General features: G+C 38.9%; 1 protein-coding gene across 1 annotated transcript in view; it reads left to right on the forward strand.

Moving 5' to 3' along the window:
* Window positions 1-16,250, forward strand: part of LOC138743479 (ran-binding protein 17-like) — a 726,783-nt gene that overhangs the window by 69,089 nt on the left and 641,444 nt on the right. The window lies entirely within an intron of this gene.

Here is a 16,250-nt window from a genome sequence, read left to right on the forward strand (position 1 = left end):
CTAAAATTGGATATGTCAGTATTACAGTTGAGGCATGAGAGGAACTGGCCAAAGTTGATTGGAAGGGGATCCTGTGCAAAACATAAATATTTCTGGAGAAACTCAGCAGATTATGCAGCATCTTTGGAATCAGGAAAAACTGGTGTTCTGTAATAAAAGGGTAGGGTGAGGAAGTAGGGGAAGGAGGAGGATTATAGACTGATAGGTAAGAGATGATAGGTGGATACAGATGGGACACAGGAAGAGAAAGAAGCTGAAAAGTGATGGAGAGGGCTAAGAAGGGGAGTTCTCTGATAGAAGGAAAGGAAATGATAGGGAAAGAGAGAGATCAGGCTAAGGAGTTTAATAGAAAACTGGAGAAGTTAACTTTAATGTTGTTTGGTTGGAGATTGTCAAGACAGAATACAAGGTGTTTCTCCAATTTGTTAGAGATCTTGATTTGGCAGGACATGAGGCCGTCGGCAGAGATATCAGCGTGGCATTGTATGTGAAATTAAAATGGTAGGATGCTGGAAGGTTCAAGTTTATTGTCATTGAATTGTACAGTACATATCCAGACCATAATGGTCATCCTACACACAAATGACATATTTCAAATGTATATCCTCCTCAGCTGCGGTACCTGCAAGGTTGACTTGTGGTCCGTTAAGGTTTTAATATCTTTTCACATGTGTTGCCAGTGTTGCATAGTTGTTTATGAATCTTTTGTTTTGCTTTGATTGCCTCGGAGAGTTTGGCCCTTGGTATTTTTAGTGGCATTCTTATCAGCTAACCTGAAAGCAGTGTCCTGTCTCGAGCTCTGAGTAGTGTACGAAGCTCTGCATCCAGATATAGTTTTTGGTTCACCCTGTTGATGCAATGTTTTATCACTGTGACAATCTCTATACACTAGCCTATGTAGCTGGTCACTGTGCTTGTGCTCTCATTGATGTTGATGTGGTTATTGAAGGTAGATTCATTTAAAGAAAAAAAATGACATTAGGTATGTTTTTTTTAAAAGAAGATTCGGTGAGTTATTAAAAATTAATTTTCTCCATTGATATGTGCATATTTAAATGTGTGCGCAAACCTAGAAAAATTAAGGATTTACATCCTTTTGAAAAATTGATTTAAGTAGCAAATATGTTCATGCGAATTCTTTAAAATGATTAACATTATTTATCTTGTAAAGCTACAGGATTTTAATTTTCCCTAGGTGGATTGTGATGGTAATTACAGAAAAGAATTCAGTCTATAAGTAGCTTTGATGTCAGGTTTTTATTTTTGCTATTCCATGCACAGCTTTATTGTTAAAAAATGATCTGTCTCCCACATAAACCTAATTTGCTTTTACTTGATGGATAACTCTCACCCCACTTGGACTCAAGATGACTCATCAGTTTGGGTTATATAGGTCTTTGGCACTTTTTCATTCCATGCAGTAAATATTGGAAAAAGCTCAGAACTTGTCGTTTCTTCACTTTAACTTGACTGAAAAATCCAAATTGTCAGTACCTGTGAGAAGGTGTTTCAGTTTGAGGAATGCCAGATTTGACATTAGAATCATAGAGGAATTTGTCCTTTAGCACATCACGTCCAGAACAACTTCTTTAACATCTACGCTAATCACATTTGCTTGTATTAAGACTATGTCCTTCTGTGTTTTACCTCTTAAGTCTTTGTCTTAATATCTTTTAAATGTGGAGATTGTACGTGATCACTAATGTGATTGCAATTAATGTCAGGTTTATTGTCAAAGTACATACATGACATCACATACCACCCTGAGATTCTTTTTCTGTGGGTGAGGCAGAATTACCACTTAATGGTAGTGCACAACGTATACATGTTAACAAAAAAAAACTGAGGGGCGTGGTGTAATGGCATAGGAAGAAGACATGGGAAGACACCTCCCCCTTGCAGAACTATTCAAAACCCATTAAAAAGTTTTTAAAAAATTTTAAGACTGTTGATTACATTATTGAACTACTCTATAAATAGCTATGAGGAAGACTAAAGCTCAAACAGCAAAGAAAACAGCTACTAAATACAATTATTGAAGAAACTACCTTGTAAATGGAACCTCTGGAGTCATTTCATCACAGCCCTGACCGCAGGGTCAATCTACTAGTAAAGTTTCTATTACACCAGCACCAACTTTGCGTACCGCTACGCAAGATGGCACCGGTGCCCAACATTGATCTCCTTAAGATCAGGAAGATCAACTGCGAATGTGCACTATATTCAAAATGGCCCAGGCTGCGGGGGGACCAGACCTCCCTCAGTCCAGTGACCCTGGACTAATGTGGGGAGTCCACACTTGTAGTCGGGTTGAGGCGACTTCTATATCGACGGAGGAGGATGAGGACATCACTGGATTGGAAGAAGAGGAGAATTAACTTCTGGAAGAAGAAATAGTGATATTTCAGGGTAGGCCTGTGATCAGACAGACATTTAAACTTGGGTCTGATCCTCATCATTCAGACTCAACCTTATCTGATTTATCTAAATGAATGGAGAATTTGACTATTCAAGTGAGCCAAGGATTTTCAGTTGTGAAGGAACAATTGGCTGACGTGATGGGGGAAATGTCTTCTATTAAAATGGATGTGGAAAAGTGCCTGAAAGCAGTGGATAAGGTTCAAAATAAGCTTAAGAAGATTGAAGAAGCATTTATTGATTGAAAAGAGGATGTGAACCAATGTAAAGAAAGGATGGGACAGATGGAGGATTTGTTTACTGGTTGGGAGATTCAGAAAAGTGATTTGTTAAAGAAGATTGATGTTTTGGAAAATCAGAGTCGGAGGAATAATGTTAAAATTGTTGGTCTTCCGGAAGATTTTGAAGGTCTGGATCCGGTTCAGTTTTTTCAGAAGTGGATTCCCGAGGTTTTGGGAATAGTTTATTTCCTGAATGGTCTGGAATTGGACAGAGCCCACCAAGCAATAAGTAGAAAGCCACTTCCTAGTCAAGCTCCACGTTCTGTTCTGATTTGATGTCTGTGTTATCAGGATAGAGAACTGATTCTAAGACTTGCTGTACAGAATGCCAGAAGTAATCAGGGTCCTTTACTTGTTAAGAATAATAGAGTATTTTTCTATGCTGATTTGAGTCAAGCTGTAATTAAATGTCATATAAATTTAATTCAGCTAAAGCTGTTCTGAGGAAGAAGGGCTACAAGTTTGCTTTTCGTTATCCTGCTGTGCTTAAGTTTTTTTTTATGGGGATTACCAAACTCAGTTTTTTAATAATGATGCTGAAGCTCTCACTTGATAATAAGCAGGGGCAAGGTCATGAAAAGTTCCCTTAACAGCTTGTTCTGGTTCCGAAAGGGAAGAATGGGAAGCGAGAGATGGAAACTCAACAGTTGGTTAATATTGGAATTGATGATGATCAGGTTAATCGAGATTTGGAAGAATCTTAACATACTTGAATTGTTACGTTTTATTTTTGATTGTTCTGTTCGGGGAGGGGGGGTTCAACTACCAATCCTTCTGAAGTTGTCGGCCACTTTGTGGCATTTGTCACTCCCGTACAATTGAGCGTTGGGGGGGGGGGGGTGGGGTAATACTATTATACTGTTGTAGTATTCTTTTAGGGTTTTCTTTTATGGGGTGTTTTGTTTCTTTTTTTTGAGGAGATCCTTAAATTTGTTTGTAATAGAGTCATGGGGAGGTGCTTCACCACTTATGTGGGATAAATCTGTGATGCTTTATGGCTAATTTAAATGTTGCTACTTTTAATGTTAATGGTCTTAATAACCCAATTAAGAGCAAGAGGGTATTAGCATATATTTAAAAAGCTGTGTTGATGCTGCTTTTTTTTTACAAGAGATGCATTTGATTGAAAAGGAACATCAAAAATTAAAAAGAGATTCAGTTGGACAAGTTATAGCATCTTCTTTTAATTCTAAAGCAAGAGGTGTTTCCATTCTAATTTGTAAGAAGTTATCTTTTAAATTGGATTCAGTTTTTGAAGCAGGTAGGCTTTAATTTAAAAAAAAATTCTGAATCTTTGACTTTAATGAATGTTTATGCTCCTAACATAGATGATGAACAATTTATGGTAGATTCTTTTCTTAATTTAAGTCAAGCATATGATAAAATTTTGGTAGGGGGTAATTTTAATTGTTGTTTAGATCACTGTTGGAAAAATCTCTAAAATCAATATTCGAACAAAAATGGCTAAACAGTTAATGATATTGATGAAAGATATGAATTTAGTAGATATTTGGAGGAAATTAAATCCTAAGGAGAAATAGTTTTCATTTTATTCCTCTCTATATGATTCCTATTCTTGAATAGATTTGTTTTTAGTATCAGCACAATTACAAGGGCGAGTTTTTAAAGCTGAATATAAGAGTAGGATTTGGTCTGATCATTCTTTGTTGTTAACTACCTGTACTGGTTCAGAGAAAGTGGAGAATGTTTTGTTTATCATTGGAGATTTAATCCTATGTTGTTGAGAAAAGCTGAATTTATTAAATTTATGATGGATCAGATACAGTTGTTTTTGAAAATGAATGTAGACTCCATTGATAATAAATTTGTTTTATGGAATGCTTTGAAAGCTTATTTGCGGGGAAAGATTATTAGTTGCACAGCTAAAATAAAAAAAAAAAACACATGGTTGAGACTAGTGAATTGGAGAAAGAGATAGAGATTTTGGAAAAAGATTTGCAGTGAGATTCTATGGAAGTTGAGAAAGCTTGTTTAATTAAATTGAAATTGCAGTATAATTCATTACTTAGACATTTGAGAAATTATTACAGAGAACTAAACAGTGTTATGAGATGGGCGAGAGAACCCATAAAGTGTGAGCATGGGAGTTAAAAACAGAACAAGCTTCTTGAACAATAAATGCTATTAGACATGATTCAATGATTACATATAAACCACAGGAAATTAATGATGAATTTTGTACATTTTATGAGAAATTGTATACTTCAGAAGTTTTGGAAGATAAAGCTAAAATTGATCTTTTTTTGTCTGACTTAGCTATAACTTCTTTGAAAAATGCAATATTAAGGATTTAGATGCTTTTACGGTTCTATCTAGTGGGAAATCTCCAGCAGAGGATGGTTTTACTTCTGAATTTTATAAAGAAGTATAGGATTTATTAATTCCCTTGTTGATGGACATATTGAAACAGGCGATGGAGATAGATTCTTTCCCTGATTCTTGTTCTGGAATTAATTATTACAGTTATTCTTAAGTAGGATAGAGCTCCAATAAAAGTGGGATCTTATAGACCAATTTTTTTTAAAATTAAATGTCGATTATAAAATTGTTGCCAAGGCTCTGACTAATAGATTAGCTAAATACTTACCAGATTTGATTCGTGTAGATCAGGAGGGTTTTATTAAATATATTCAGCAAATAATATTGTGAAATTGATTTCTTTAATTAAATTTTCTCAGGAGTGATCTGACCAACCTATGGTAATTGCTCTTGATGCAGAAAAGACCTTCGATGGAATGGAGTGGAATTTTTTGTTTAAAGTTTTGGAGAAGCTCAGTTTTTGGCCTCTTTTTACTGGTTGGATTAAGGCTTTATATAAAAATCCTATGGCTAGGATTGTGACAAATAGACAAGTATCTTCTTCTTTTGTATTATCTAGATTGACTAGACAGGTCTGTCCTTTATCGCCAGCTCTATTTGCATTGATTATTGAACATTTGGCTCAGTTAATTGGACAAGATAGTAATATTAAGGTTATTAAGGTGAAAGCTGATGAATATAAAATAAATTTGTTTGCAGATGATGTTTTGATTATATTTAACAGAACCAAAAGAATCTGAGATTTTTATGATAGATTGGAACAATATGGAGTAATATCTGATTATTAAATTAATTGGAGAAAATCATGAAATTGTGCCATTATTTGAAAATTATTATTCTCCTTGTAAGAATATTGTTAAATTTAAATGGTCAGATTAAATTAAATACTTGGGTATGAGTTGCAATGAGCACTGGCTGGTACCCCTAACAATAGGAGAAAGAAGCAAAAAATTCCCTTCAGAGAGACTGAATGTCCGTGGATTACCCCCAGTGCTCCCACAGCCTCTAATTCAAATAATTGGTATCCTGAGCTCCAGATCTAAACCTCAGCTATGATCAGGAAGCCTGCAGCATCCAAGGCCTCAGCATCCTCTCAAATCCCAGTTATTTTACTTATTTCCCATGAGCCAGTTACTAACAGCCCGCTGTTGATCTTATAATTCTATATACCTCAATCAGATCTTTCTTGGCCTTGATCACTTCAGGGTATACAAACCTAACCCACCTAATCTCTCCCCATAACTGAAGCCCTTTAATCTGGGCAACAACTGGTGAATCCCTTCTGCACTCTCTCCAATGCACAACTGGGGGTGAATCTCTTCTGCATTCTCTCCAGCACAACATCCTTCCAATAGTGTGATGACCCGAACTGTACGCATTACTACAAGTATGATAGAACGACTATTTTGTTACAATTTGAATCTAGCATTTGAAGGCAAGAAACACTGCTGGAGGAACTCAGTGCGAGAAAAAGAATTGTCGAAGCTTTGGGTCAAAACCGTTTGTTTCTTGTAGGGGAACATGGATCACGTTGTTTTGGTGGGGTGGCTGGTTGTGGTTGCACATTCTGATCTTTCTAGTACTGTGTTGAATTGGGATGCTTGCAAGAGAGTTATTTATGGACATCCATGGATCCTTCCCTTGCAGCAGCCCACAATCCCTGCTTAAAAACATCTGATTTCCAAATGACCATTTGATTCTTTGATTTGCACTAGATTTTTATTTAGTCAGACCTGCTCAGAATTAATAATGAATTTCCCCCCAATTCATGATGACATCTATCCCTGAACCTCAGATTGTGAACATGCATTTGGCACAAGTCTCTTCCAGGGCTTGAGCTATTGACAAATTATAATAAAATTGGTCTTTAATTGAAAAATATTTTGGTACAACAATTAAAGTAGCTAGAGTTGATGGCTATCTAAGCTTAAATACCTCCCAAATCAAATTCTGGTGTGGAATGTTTCAACTACTGTACATAATGTTTTAGTTTCTGATTAGTTCTAGCCTGCAGAAGAATCTTTAAAGGTCAGAAGCCTGTACAATTATATAGTTCATCTGAGTTACTGAGACTACCGGAATCTTTTGATTTTCTGAAACTCCCTTGGATTAAAAGCTCACCCAACATCCATTATGTACTCACTCTCTTTCGTCTACAGTTTGGCATTTAACATCATCAACCCCTCAAAACTGATCAGCAAACTCCAAGACCTGGGAGTTAACACCCCACTGTGGATCATGCATTTCCTCACCTCCAGATCACAATCAGTGAAGATTGTTAAGATCTTCCCCTCCACAATCTCCATCAGTACTGTAGCATCACAGGGCTATGTTCTTAGCCCCCTACTCTATTCACTTTACACCTACAACTGTGTAGCTTGGTAAGACAACACCATCTATAAATCTGCCAATGATACCACGGTAGTGGGTTGTATAAAGGAAGGGGATGAATCAGCATACAGGGTGGAGATTTAAAACTTGGCTGAATGGTGCACCAATAACAATCTTGCACTCAATGTCACCAAAACTAAGGACCTGATTGTTGACTTCAGGAAAGGAAAGCTATAGGTATACAATCTAGTGATCACTGGGGGATGAGAGGTGGAGAGGGTGAGCAAATTTAGGTTGTTGGGAGTCACTATCTTAGAAGATATTTCCTGGACACAACACACCAATTGCATTGTGAAGAAAGTATGTCAGTGCTTCTACTTCCTCGAGTTTGCAGCGTTTTGGTATTATACCAAAACCCTGGCAAATTTCTACAGATGTGAGGTGGAAAGTGTGCTGACCAGCTGTGTCATGGTCTGGTATGGGAACTCCAATATCCCTGAGCATGAAGCCCTCAAAATGGTAGTGGACACAGCCTAGGACATCATAGATAAAACCTTCCCCCCTCTTGAGTACATCCATAGAGAACCCTGCCGTCGGAGAGCAGCAGCAATCATCAAAGACCTTCACCACCCAGCACATGCTCTGTTCTGGCTTTTGCCATCACGAAATAGGTATCAATGCCACAAAACTTACACCACCAGGCTCAGAAACAGCTGCTACCCCTCCACCAGACTTAATGACAAACTCAATCAGAGACTCATTTAAGGATACTTACTTGTGCGCTTTATTGATTTTCTTTTACTTTCTCTGTATTGTACAATTTGTTAGCATTCATTGTTTGTTTACAGTTCTTTTATTTGTTTACATTTTTATGCTGTGTTCAGTTTTTTTTCATTACCAATTTGTGGTAGTTTTGCGATGCCTGCAGGAAGAAAAACATCTCAGGGTTGTATGTGATGTCATGTATGTACTCTGACAATAAATATGAGACTCCAAGGAACATTTTACTGCATTCAAATTTTAACACATTGTCAAACTTGATCATACTTAAAAATATCAATGATTTCCATGAATTTAAGCATTCAGAGGAAGTCCAAAATCAAATCCCATTAATTCAGGAAATCCAGAAAGACATAGCTGACAACTGCTGTTTAGCCACAATAATGAACAATTATAAAATGTAATTTTGTGCCTTTTCAATAAAGTAGAAAATAGGTCTGGAAGCCATTTATAAGATAGTCTTTGTTGTCAACAATAGATGGAAAATAAGGCGACTCTTTGTAACTGATGTATTTGCATTAATTATTCCTTTTCTGGGTACAATCTTTAAACTGATTTGAAAATTCTAAAGTAACTTTTATTACCGGTAGTCTTACACCTATTTAGTTTAAGACATTCATTATTATCTACATGTTGTAGTCTCACTAGACACAGTCAGATCTGCCGTGGACTTGCCCACGACTCCATGAGCTGGTTCGCCTATTGCCTAGCGCCTATATCTTAATACAAGATGATTTCAAGCAAAAGTAATCCTTGAAATCTCCGAGGAATCTGGTTTAATTCGATCTCCTTGCAAGTTATTAAAGTTTAACCTGAGCCACTCTTGTAAAATTACAAGATCATCTGACAGAAAATTTCATATCCCTTTTTATTTTATCATTTTTATTTTGTTTTAAGCTTAGAAGTTGCATTCTGTGTGATTTTTGTGCATTATCACAATCAAATTATCTCTGTGGGGTTGATGAGGATCGTAAAAATTTAGTGAATTGTTTGTTACTCTAGTGACAATTCTGTGTTTACCCCTTTTAAAGACTGTTGGAAGCAAATCATGACTTTGTAGAGCCATTATCATGATTTGTGTTGAATTGTAAGTCTCATTTATAGGCACATAACATTGATTTAGCAAGGAAAATAAATTAATTTATTTAGGTTTCGTGAACAGTTTCTGCTGCATTTCCCACAGTTTCTGAGATTGAGGTGAACACAACCTTCAGGAGGGTGAATCCTTGGAAACAGTCTGACCCAGAAGGTGTTTCAAGCTGTAGACTTGAAACCTGTGCAAACCAACTTGCTGGATATTTTGGGCATTTTCAACTTCTTGCAATGGAGATCAGAGGTCCCCACCTGCTTTAAGAGCAAGGTGACCTGCTTCAATGACTAAAGCCCTGTCTACTGTGATGAAGTGCTTTGAGAGGATGGTTATGGAGGGAATCAACTCCCGTCTCTGAAAGGATCTGAACCTACTTCAATTTGCCCATTGTTATTACAGGCACTGGCACATGCCATTTTGCTGGCAATCCACTCAATGTTAGATCACAGGAACACCTGTGTGTTATTCATGGACTACAGCCAGACATTCAACACCCATCAAGCCAGCAAAATCTATGAACAAATTAAAAGATCTGGCCCAATGCATACACAAAAGTACCAGAGAAACTCAGCAGGTCACACATCATGGAAAATAAAAGACAGATGACATTTTGGGCTGGAGCCCTTCTTCAGGAATGCAGAGTTCTTCAGGAGGATCTGAAACTCTGTTCATCCCTCTGCATCTGGATCCTTGCCTTCATCTGCAGACCACAATCTCTGTGGATTGGCAACATAACATCCTTGATGATAATCAGTACAGGGGCTCCAAAGGCTGCATGCATCATCTCCTGCTCTCTGCCCACTCATGACTGCAGAGCCAATTTTAGCTCTAAGTTGATCTACAAATTTGCTAATGACATTGTTGGCTGAATAACTGAAATGATCTGGTTGGGTATTGCTCAAACAAAAAATCTGCTCTGAATGTCTCCAAGGAGCATATTGTTGACTTTAGGGTGGGGGGGGGGGGAGCACACACTTGTGTCCACATTAATGGGTTAGAGGTGGAGAGAGTCAGAATCTTCAAGTTCCTGGGAGCTGATATTTCAGAAGGCACACAAATGTCTTTACTTTCCAAGGAATCTGAGGACATTTGGCATGTCGTTGAGTATTCTATCAAACTTCTGCAGGTGCACTATGGAAGATGCACTGACTGGTTGCATAGCAGCCTTGTTTGGCAATTCAAATGCCCAGGAAAGTAGAAGACTTCACAAGGTAGCAAACATAGTCAGGTCAACTGCAGATACTGACCTCTCGTCCATTGCAGACACCTATCTGAAGTGTTGCCTTGAGAAGGTAGCCAACGTTATAAAGGACCTTCATCTCCCTGGTCACAACCTCTTTTTACTGGTATCTTCAAGCAAAAGGTACTGACGATCAGCACCTCTAGGTTCAAGAACAGTTTATTTCCAATAGCTATCAACAATCCCTTGTTACACAAATTATTGTTGTTTTTAATTCATATTATGTATACTATTGCAATATACAAATCTGCCTGAGAAACTCAGCAAGTCATGTTGCATCTACACTGAGGATGATTTCTTTCAATCTGAAATATCTGCAATTTCCTCCTTGTTCAGAAAATGAGGTTCCCCTCTACTGCTATTAACTCGTCCTCACCCCATCTATTTACCACATATCTCCCCTTGGCCCTTCTGCCCTGAAATGCAACAAGGATGGGTTTCTCACACCATCAGCCTCTGCAATTTCTACCACCGATAATGGCATCCTATCACAAGGCACATCTTCTCCTCCCAACTTTCTGTAAGGACTACTCCCTCCAGGAATCTCATTCACTCATCCCCTCCCACTAATTGCCCTCTTAGTACCTGTTCCTGTGACTGCAGGAAATGCTGCACATACCCATACCTCTTCACCTACCACAATTTGGGGCCTGAAACAGTCCTTGCAAGTGAAGCAACACTTCACATAAATTTGTAGGGGTTATTTACTGCATCTGCCATTCCCTATATGGCTTCCTCACCATTGGGGAGATCATTCACTGCAACAGCAAGGACTTCCCAGTGGCCAACTGTTTTGATTTCACACACCGACAATCTTGTCAATGGCCTTGTATACTGCCAAACTGAGGCCACCCATAAATTGGACGAACAACACCTTTTATGCTGTCTCCAACCAGATGAAATCAATATCAGTTAACCCCACCTGTGTTTCTCTTTAACTATCCCTTCATCTCCTTTCCTCTATCTCCCATCCCCTTTCCTTCCTTGTCCTATCAGAGATCTATTCTTTTTAGTCTTTCCCCTCTTTCCCTATCACTTATCAGCATTTTTCTCTTCCATTCTCCATCTGTATCTACCTAATACTTCTTGCCTGCTATCCTGAGCTCTTCCCCTTCCCTTTCCTTCCACTCCTCCTACCACCACCCTCCCCCCACCTTTTTATTCAGGCATCTGCCTATTTTATTCTTGACAGGCCCCAGGCTTGAAACTTTGGATGTCATTTACTTCCAGTGGATGCTACATGACCTGCTGAGTTTCTCTAGCACATTTGAACATTGCCTTTGACCCCAACATCTGTAGATTTTCTTCCTTAACACTAAGGATAGTTTTTTTTTAAATGAAGTATCTGTTCAGCTGCAGCAAACAAGAATTTTAGTGCATATGTACATTGTACAATGTCTATAGCAACAAACACATTGTTAACTTATTCCAGAGCCTCTTTGCTTCTCATGATGTACTCTGTAAGAAATATGTGGTTAATCGTAAATCTGGAGCAAACTTTTGAGGTTGACGGCACAGGGAGGACAGTTTGGTGACTTGAGATCTCTAAAGTTTTGTTGCTACTTGTAGGATGGCTTAGGAATATGGTTACCAGGTTAATTGATCCTGCATGTTTGCAGAACATTTAGTTGGGGGAGAGCTTGCAGGTAAACTCTGGTTGTGGGCTGGATTCTGTGTGATTCAGCCCATGTTATGTCCCAGGTCATGGGCTTTCAACTTTCGCATGGCTACTCTTCTATCCTGGTTGTCTCTCACATAAAAAAATCTTAACATTTTTCATAAAGATTGAAAATTATTTATAATCTGAAGCAATCAGTGGCAGAGAGAATGCAGAATCTTTTATTAAAGTGGTTCAGGAAGGCTATTGGGCAAAGTTATTTGGGTTTTGAGAGGGGAATTATTTGACCAAAATCTTTGTTTTTGCAAGATGTCAATATATGAAATCACATGAATCAGATTTGGCTAAATTTTCCTGAGTTTCAATTAATGAAACAACTGCTTGGGTCAACAGGCTAGATCCAGGGATGATGTTTACCTAGGCTGAGGTATTTAGAGCCAGGAGTCAATCTTATAAAAAGATTATGCCAGTCAGCCCAGAGACAGCATGGTGAGTGTAGTTGTTAGTGCAAAGCCTTTACAGTGCCAGCGATCAGGACTGGGGCTCCGGATTCTCCCACCATTCAAGCATGTACCATGGGTGTAGGTCAATTGGGTGTAATTAGGCAGCATGGGCTCATGGGCTGAAAGGGCCTGTAACAGTGCTGTATATCCAATTTTAAAAATAAAAAAATAAAATTTAAAGATGAGAGAAATTTCTTCAGTTGGAGAGCAGAGAATCTTTGAAGTTCTCTCTCCAAGAAAATGAAGGAGATTCTCTTTGATTTTAAGGGAAAGTGGCACTGAAGTGAAAGGAACATTTTGATATTGAATGGTGGTTCAGGCAGGCTGGGCTAAATTGTGTACTCTTACTTCAGTTAACCTACATGTCTTAGCATCTCTCCAATCATTTAATTCTGGCCTCTTAGTGCTCCATCAGTTGTCTGGGCTGTAGTTTTTGACCTTGCTGCTCTAAACCTCGACAACTGTCTTTATTTTCTCCAAAATCCTCCCTAAAACTTCATCACAAATTTAGTTGACTAGAGCAGCCATTCTCAATCTTTTATAGCTATGCTTCCCCTAGGGCTATGCTTCCCCTAGGACTCTGCTCAAAGTTTATGTGCCCCCTTCCCTATGAAGCAGTCATGCTTTCTTTGTTTCTTCTGTACTTCTTTCTAACTGACTACATAAAAACATTACTATTTCAGTCCTTGACTCCTCCCCCCAAGTTTTGTGTCCCCCATTGAGATTGGCTGATCTGTAGTTATTTCATCATGCCGTTCAATACCATATTTAATATGATCTATAGTTATTTCATTGTGAAGTTCAATACCGCATTTAATATGATCAATACAGAAGGCCCTTCCAACCATTGAAATCAGTGCTGTCCAATTACACCCAATTAACCTACCAACAACGAATATTTTTGGAGGGTGAGAGTGTCATGATAGTGATCATGTGTGCAATGCAACTAGCACGGTCTTAAGGATTATAGTTCCCATTTGATTATACTTGACTGCCGGCAGGGGCTGACACAGAGCAGGAGACTGCAGTGTGTAAGATCTGTAATGGAGGTTTGCAGCCTCATGGCATTCCTCATGGGCTGTTTGAATCAACTTTATAAAGATCCTTTTCCTTCATCCATGTGTTGCCTATCATTGCAAAAGGAGGTGTATCCTTGCATGTTCAGCTCCCAGTAACATCCATCCTTTAGCCAAGGACTAACCCTAACCCTAGTTAGTTTAAACCAGTGGTTTTCAACCTTTTTCTTCCCACTCACATATCACCTTAAGCAATCTCTTACTAATCACAGAGCATTGATAACATAGGGATTACTTAAAGTGGTATGTGAGTGGAAAGAAAAAGGTTGAGAACCACTGGTTTAAACCCTCCCAAAGAGTTATTAAATTTGCCTGCCAGGATATTGGTCCCCTTTGGGTTCAGGTGCAACCCATGCTTTTTGTATAGGTCATAAAGAGATTCCAATAATTCAAGAATCTGAAGCCCTGCTATCTGCACCATTTTTCAGCCACACATTTATCTCACTATTTTTTGCCCTAATTAGCACAGGGTACAGGCAGTAATCCTGAGATTACCACCCTGGAGGTTCTGCTTCTCAGCTTCCTTCCCAATTCCTTGTATTCCTATTCAGTACCTCCTGACGTATCTTACCAATGTCATTGATGCTAGCTTGTACCAAGACATCTGGCTGTCCACCCTCTCCTCTTAGAATGTTATGGACCAGAATGGGGATATCCTATAACCTGGCATCAGGGAGGCTACACACCACCCAGGTGTCATTATCATGCTCACATAATCTCTTGTCTGTTCTCACAATGGAATCTCCAATCGTTATTGCATGCCACTTCACCCTCCCCAGTATAGAGCCCTGCTCAGTGTTAGAAACCTGTCCTATGGTCATCCTCTATCAGGTTATCCTCCCTAATACTATCTAGTTGCAGAAGGGGATGGCCTTAGAGATGTTCTCTACATTCTCCCTCTGACTCCAATCTAGTACTTTCTCACTCTTCCGAATGGGCATAGGTCATCACACTACAGTTCTAAATTCTTAACATGGTCTCTTAAGAGCTGTACCTCAGTGCATCTGGTGCAGATTTGGGAAATCTGGAAGGCTCAGAGTCTCCAATGGACTGAGCACAAATCCTACAAGTCATAATGCTTGCTCCAAACAACATTTTAAACATTGTCTGGCCATTTAACATGGGTCACCTGATAACACCTCCATCAATCACCTGATCTCTTGCTTGCTCCAAACATATTTTTAAACACTGGCTGTAAACACAGCTCCCCCCCCCCCCCCCCCCACCCCATAAGCATTCTGCACATTATGCTTCCTATCAATACCCTCATTCTTCAGCTTGGTAAATACCAAATGCAAAGTCCTCAGTTCTCATCCTCTTCCTCTGACTGCAGGTACAAAAGTTATTTTCTTGAGTGATCTCCTACTCTTCCAAGTTATACTCTTGTTTTTCATGAGTATAAAATGCCAGAATTTCTTTTCATCCTGATCAACTTCTTGTGTTATTGCAGCTTACCATAATCTTTCAATGTATCTGTTTCTCTGCCTCCTGATGGCTATTTGGAAGTCTATAATATAGCCCAATCAGAGCGATTGCACCTTTTTTCTGTTCTCTACCCACACTGCCTCAGTTTTGAGCCCACCATTAGTACCTCTTTGAGGGAAGCTGTGTGAAATTCTCTGATGAGCAATGTTTGCCTTCCCTTCTTTTACTTCCTTCCCTATCCCATCTAAAACACTGAAACCTAATTTTGTCTCTCTTTCAACCATGCTTCCATAATGGTTACAACATTGTAATCCAAGTAGTGATCCAGTATTAGACGTTGTAATTTTGAGTAGGAAAGTTGCTATTACCTTGTGATTTATATACAGTTTCTGTATCGACGTGAAACAGATAGGAAATTTCAGCTGTCTGGGGGCAAGAGTCTGGAGACTCAAGTGTCGTGTTCTGATTGGGTGAATGTGAACAGTTTTAAAAGCTTCAAGTTCTGGGCAGGGCAATTAGAATAAAGTACTATGTTTTAGCAAGTGTCAGGTTTTAATTTTGTACTTGAGCAAATGATTTTATGTTCCATTTCAAGGTTCCTATATACAAAATTTCTTTTATTTGCCCTGTAAGAGAGTCCCTTCAGAGACATCGAGTTTCTGTGGATCTTACCACTTCCTCTGATGTTGCATCCTACTATGCTCCTCTACCCTTCATAGTCAAATGGCCTCCTGTCTGTTCCAGCAGTGAACCTGAGCTCCAGGCATCTAGGTAATCCTCCTTGGCCAACAATTCTGAATCCCCAATACAATTAGGAAGCTGACGATGCCTGAGGCCCTTTGGGAGCCCTGCTCGCCATCAGCACCATCTCAAATCCCTAGTCCCTATACCTGGGTCCCACGAGCCGGGCTGCGGAAGCCTGTCACTTGGTGTGAGGCCTTCTTCTGTTGAGCCCCGTGCTGGTCCAGTGATGTGGACTCTGACCCTATAGCATCCTCTCCCAGGTTTCTCCTTTTTGGTACTGGGTGGTTTGTAAGCTTGAATATGACATCCCAATTAGTGATATTGTGGACAATAAAAAAGGATGTTTTTCAGTTTATTGTGTGCTCCAATAAATGGCAGCACAGTTACTGGACAGGTTTCTGTGT

The sequence above is a fragment of the Narcine bancroftii genome, chromosome 9, assembly GCF_036971445.1.
Source record: "Narcine bancroftii isolate sNarBan1 chromosome 9, sNarBan1.hap1, whole genome shotgun sequence".
Classification (NCBI taxonomy): domain Eukaryota; kingdom Metazoa; phylum Chordata; class Chondrichthyes; order Torpediniformes; family Narcinidae; genus Narcine; species Narcine bancroftii.